Consider the following 6,000-nt stretch of genomic DNA (forward strand, 5'->3'; position numbering starts at 1 on the left):
TACAGTATAAATATGCTGTTTCCCCTGACATTGGTATTTTCTTGCAAATTGGCCTGATAAGTGCTAGGTGAAAAGCTTCAACAAAAAATGAATCTTTTTTCAGCAATACTTAAATTTAAATAGTTTACATTTAATGAATATCCTCAGGATTGACAGCAGTACTAAATTTAATTGCAGCAATATGTAAGTTTTGCTAATATTGAGCTCCTGTACTTACAAAGACGAGTTCCAAGGTGGCTTCAGCTGCTGAGTTGCTTTTCTTTTTTGGTGCCAATTTGAAGATCTCCCATCATCACCTCCTGTGTAAAAGAGAAGTTCCACCCTACTCAGATGCCGATTGGCCGGTAGTTGCCCCAGTGTTGGTCGCTGATTTGTTACGCTGAATTTTGGGCACCAAGGTTTAAAAATGAGGCTGCAAGCAAGGGAACATGTTCCTAGTTATTCCCTTGTGCAGCAAAGGCACAGGACAACGCAGGTGAGTGCATTTTGTCACCAGGTGAAAAGGAGATGTTTTGAAAGATTCATAAGGAAGGAAGGAATCTGGAGCGGGGTGGGGGTGGTGTGTGGGGGTGGTGTGTGGGGGGGGAGGGAGGTGTGGGGTGTTGTGCAAGGGAAGAGAAAATTTAGCAATGATCATCTGGTCTTTGAATTTTCACAAGTGCATGGGATGAGATTTTCAGAGGGACAGTAATAGATTTTAAAAGCTGGGAGTTGGCCTGAGCGGGGGTGGGGTTGGGGGTGGGGCCATGGTTGGCTGAGGGTAGATATAGAGTGGGGATTATGGAGACATACTTTTCGCAACTTGGGAGAAGAGAGCTGGTTTTTAACATTGTTTTCTTAAATCAATCCAATCAGTTTCTCAAGGATCCAATAATGCAAAGTTCGCTTATGTGTGATTTCTTGATGACAAAACCGCCTGCAGAATTGCGTCCATCACAAGAGACATTAAAATATTTGATGCCGTGACCCACCATGAGCCCAGTGTGTGCAAGATGAGGTGGGTCCAGGCAAGTGTGGCCAGCTCGGTCAACTACGATTCAGGGAAGGAGAACTGGAAACAGGACAATGTCTTTTATAAGGTGAAGATCCTTTTGTCTGCAGGTAAATCTCAGTGACAGAGCTGAAAATTTGTACTCTTGACCATTGCAAATTGAATGTGTCTTAGAAGCATGCTGAGGTTTTCCTTCATTATCTGCAGAGAATCGCAAAGGCATCAGGGAGCAGATGGAATCAACGTGCCTCCGAATCCCAAAGGTTTGGGACACTGCTGTTGAGACTGATGGAAATGCTGAGGTTTCTCCCTCACAACCATTCACGCAAACAGAAGATGCTAGTGTGGCTGGGGTACATGTTCTCCAGTAGCCATCTACTCGTTGTTTTTCATTGTGTTGGTTAATGTTGTATTCTCACAGAGCTGCATGGATAATTATATGTCTGAAAGGAAATAGTGCATGGAAATTTCTTGCCTGTTCACATCAAAAATGCCAACAACCTTGTTTTCCTGATATAAGGATAAAATTTCCCAAATGGATGGGGCCCGACATAAGCATCTGAGGAGCTGATGTGCCAATGCCTAGCGGTGGAGACTAATGAAGCTAACATTCCTGGGACCCAATGCAGCTGCAGGGTATCACAGAACCCACCCAGAACCAGGAAGACCAGTGAGAGGCTGGAGGTAGAGAAGGCAGCCCTCCAGCAGGAGGTGGAGGAGGTTTACCCCGATAATCGAGGCCTCCAGGAGAGGTTGGAGGAGCTTTCGAGGCTCAATTGCAGACTCCAGGCCCAATTGCTCACCACTTTCACGCAGAGTAATATATTTGTTTACATAAACAATTCATGGCACAGCTACCTTAGTGCTGGAATCATATAAGCTTGAACTATTTCCCTTGCTTTCTGTCACAGCACAGGGACCATAGCAATCTTGTGTGGGGACATTGCAGTCCAGAACCATACCTCTCAGAGTGACACCTCCTCCCAGGCCTGCGCAGATTAAAGTCCCACCCGTACTTATTCTCACAGTCGGGGAGGCAAGTACATGTACGGAGACACTTCACACTCCAATGGATGGGAAGTTATGACTTTCTCAATGTTCCAAGTAAAATCAGTGTCAGTTCACACAGAAAACACCTTTAAAAGTGTTAGATATCACAGGCAGTGATATATATCATCTGCATTCATGTAGAGTCTGTATATGTACAGTAATTTAGTCTGCACTTACAGATCTTGCATGCAGGCTACTGATATAAGGATAAGATTTCCCAAATGGATGGGGCCTGACATAAGCAGCTGAGGAGCGTGATGTGCCAATGGCTAGTGGTGAAGACTAATGAAGCTAACATTCCTGGGCCCCAGTGCAGCTGGAGGGTATCCCAGAACCCGCCCAGAATCAGGAAGACCAGTGAGAGGCTGGAGGTAGAGAAGGCAGCCCTGCAGCAGGAGGCAGGTTCCTTTTGCTCCCTACAGGTTCAATTGCACGGCAGCTTGGCGATCACTGAGCGGCACTGGGACAACATGGCAGGCCAGAGGACAAATTCATTATCTGTTAATCCCCTGGCTACTGTTGTATGGAGCTCCAACACACTTAGAGGCAGCTCCATGTATGGTCGTGTGCATCCATGCTTCATAAACAATGGCACACATCACACACAAACACCTCACTGCTCTCACCCAGGAAGGTGTGTGCTGTCAAAGGTAGCCTTCCGCAAGCACTATTTTGTCTTAGATTGTATTCACTGTAGATGTCCATGTTCCTGATCTATTTCTGTTGCAAAGTCTCAACTCTCCCTGCAATGGATGTCGCTGATATCTCAGTTGTGACTTCAGCTGTGACTTAAATGGTTTCAGTGATTCGATGTTTGTATATGTTTCCCCTCTTCCCACCCCCCCACCAGCTGCAGCATGTTTCACCCATCACTTGAAGATGGAGGGGTTGAGCGAGGAGGGGGTCTCGAACGAGCTTGGCAGGCTGCAGAGTTATATCACGGAGAAGATCATGGATCTGAACCGAAAAGCAAAATCGGCCTGAAATCAATCAGTATAGTGATAATGTGCAGGTATTTGTGCTTTTTCCATTTTTTTTCCAGCAATAAGGATGGTGCAACTTTTACTGAAACCTCCATTTTGAGGTTTTTTTGTCTGTGTTCAATTCTGAATTTTAATTTTATATGGTTGACATTTTTCACAATACAATTTGCACAGTTTTTATGCAAACTTTTATTCTGAACACTGTGTCTGACCTACACATCTATAAAATCACACTTATTGATCTTGAGCATTTCCATCCACAAAAATACACATTGGAAGGGGACTGCGTACTTCCAGTTATTGACACCAGTTGATTCTCACTTGAGCCCATGGCAGCAATAAATATGATAAATATATGTGTAAGCATATGAGTACACCAGCAATAAAGACCACTGGATAAACTGGGAAAATAACCATTTTGGACAGTACTAGTTATATCACCAGTATTATTGGCAGCTCCTCCTGATCTACCAGTAGTAACAGCACCATTACCAGTTTTACTGGCACCATTGCCAGTGTTACTGTCACTTTCTACTGGAACACTGGCTCCAAACTGTTTACATTTCCCCATTCAGAACCAGCTCTAGCTGGTACCAATATTACTGGAACTTCCTTCTGTTTTCCCCCCGGCAAAACTGCATCTGAAGTGGTCAATGGGGCTTCATTCTGTAGGCTGTGGCTGTTCATGTTAGTCATGATTCAAGTAACTTTCAAACTCCAGCAACAAGTTGCCTTGATTTGGGAGTTTTCGAGGTAGAAAAAAAAATCCCAAGGTGCTTTGTAGAGCCAGAAGTCAAGAAATAGGCTCCCAGACATAGAAAGAGAGGGAGAAATCAACGGAGTTGACCAAAATCCTGGGCAAACAGATGGGTTTTAAGAAGTTCCCAAGGGTGTCCAGGAATTGAAGATCAATCGCCAGGACACTGCTGTGTGCAACCCTGGAGAAAAAAAAAATCAAAGGGGCATTCAAACAGATTGTATTTTTGTCAACTTCTTTGAATATTTCTCTTTGCCAGATATAAATATATTGAAAGCGGGGAAAAAAGGCTGTTTGGCTGACAGCCATGTATCATCCAATGGGGTAATGAGTCTTTTTGCTTTCTAATTGGTGTAGGAAGGCAGTGCGTCACAAGGATGGATGTGTTGGTCAACTAATGGCTGGAGCATGGAGGCATGTCATGTGATGAAACTTCCAGGAATAGATGTAATCATTGTTGGCAACCCTAAATTCCAAAGAGTGGGACCTCAGCAACCAAAGCAGTCAATGTTGGTGCAAAATGATGGAGAAATGCAAAAGTGGTCAGTCCTAACTCTGCATTGATCTGCATGGCACTGCATTGTGCATTACAAGGTCAGGCGAATGGGAAGAATTACTTCCCTTTTTGGCCTATAATTCAGTAAAAAAAATCTTCTTAATGTCGTACCCGAATATTTTTAGTCTTGTCAGGTCCCTAAGACATTAAAGAGATCATAACCTGCTTAAGTCAGGCTTTACCTTTTCGCTTATTTAAAAAGTGGACTTTGCTGAACCAAAAGATGGCTGCTACAGATCACGTGATTCACAAGTTGGCTACAGTTTCTGGAAATCTCCAAGAGCAGTTGCAGGACAAAAGCTCAACCCTCATCCTTGTGAAATCTCATGCGTCTGATTGTGAGGATACATTTTCTGGGCAAGGTGTAACATTTGTAATCCTTCAGTCCTTTGGTACCACCCCTGTATCTAAGGAGGGTTGAAGATTTTGGCCAGCACATCTGCAATTTCTACCCTGTGGACAAAATTCTTACAACAGCTGCTATTTATGTGGCATATTTAATACAGTAAAATGTCCAAGGTGCTTAGCAAGAGTGATTTTAATGAAAAAAATGGACATTTCATGACATCAAACCATATCAGGAAAGATGACCGGATTTGATAAAAAGGTAGCTTTCTAGCAGCATCTTAAGAGGAAGAGACAAAGGTAGAGAGGCGGAGAAGTTTAGGGAATGATCCAGAGCTTAGGGACAAGACAGCTGAAAACATGTTTTCTAGTGGTAAAGTGATTAAAATCAGAGATATGCAGGAGGCCAGAATAAGCTCAGTTATGGAATTTGACTATTTAATAGCTTTTCAGTCTGACAGTTTCAATGAACAATGGCTCCCGGCTGTGTTCTTGCCTGTTGACCCTGGTGAGTTCCACACAGATCGGACAAGTGTGCGCTGGCTGTTAAAGCCGGAATCCTGGGTTAAATCCACAATTAATTGACTATTTAAGTATTTAAATGGCTTGCCCAACAGCTTTAAGGGGTTTCCTGTTCACCTCCAAATGCACACCAGTTAAGCCCAGCCAACATACTTGAGTTGTCTGGGCTTGGTGAGCCAAATTTACAGGGCCCACTTGTTGAGCTTATACACCCCAAGATGAAATTTCTGCTTTTGTGCTCCTAGTGCAGTGCAGTACATATACTAGTATCAGGTCTGGGTGTCTCTGCACTTGCTGTGCAGTCTACACAATCTTCTGTCCACAGGCAGGAAGTGGAGTGGATGGTGTAACCATCTCTCAAGCTTGACAATCTGGTATGTGCTCCTGACGCACACTGTTTCTCACCAAGAAGACAAAAAGCAGAAAATTCCCTTGATGTATGTTTCTACAGCATGAGTGTGTGTTATGTATTCACAGGCTTGGCTTGTAGCACACAAATGCTTCAGTGATTCTGTTTACATTCAAGACTCACAAACTTCCAGAACCTAAAATAATAGGTGATAGCACTCTCACCTCAGAGTCAGCAACCCCAGTCTAGGGCCTTAAGCACAAATTCTAGGCTGACTCTTCTGTGCGTTAATGAGTGCTGAACTGCTGAGGGTGAGATGTTAAAACAAAGATGCACTGATAACAATGATTATCAAATGGTCTATTAGGTAGGTATAATAGATTCCATGGCAGATACTCAGTCATACTGTGTCCATATGCAGCAAGACCTCCTCCTCAAACCAAGAAA

The sequence above is a fragment of the Carcharodon carcharias genome, chromosome 16 (assembly GCF_017639515.1).
Source record: "Carcharodon carcharias isolate sCarCar2 chromosome 16, sCarCar2.pri, whole genome shotgun sequence".
Lineage (NCBI taxonomy): Eukaryota > Metazoa > Chordata > Chondrichthyes > Lamniformes > Lamnidae > Carcharodon > Carcharodon carcharias.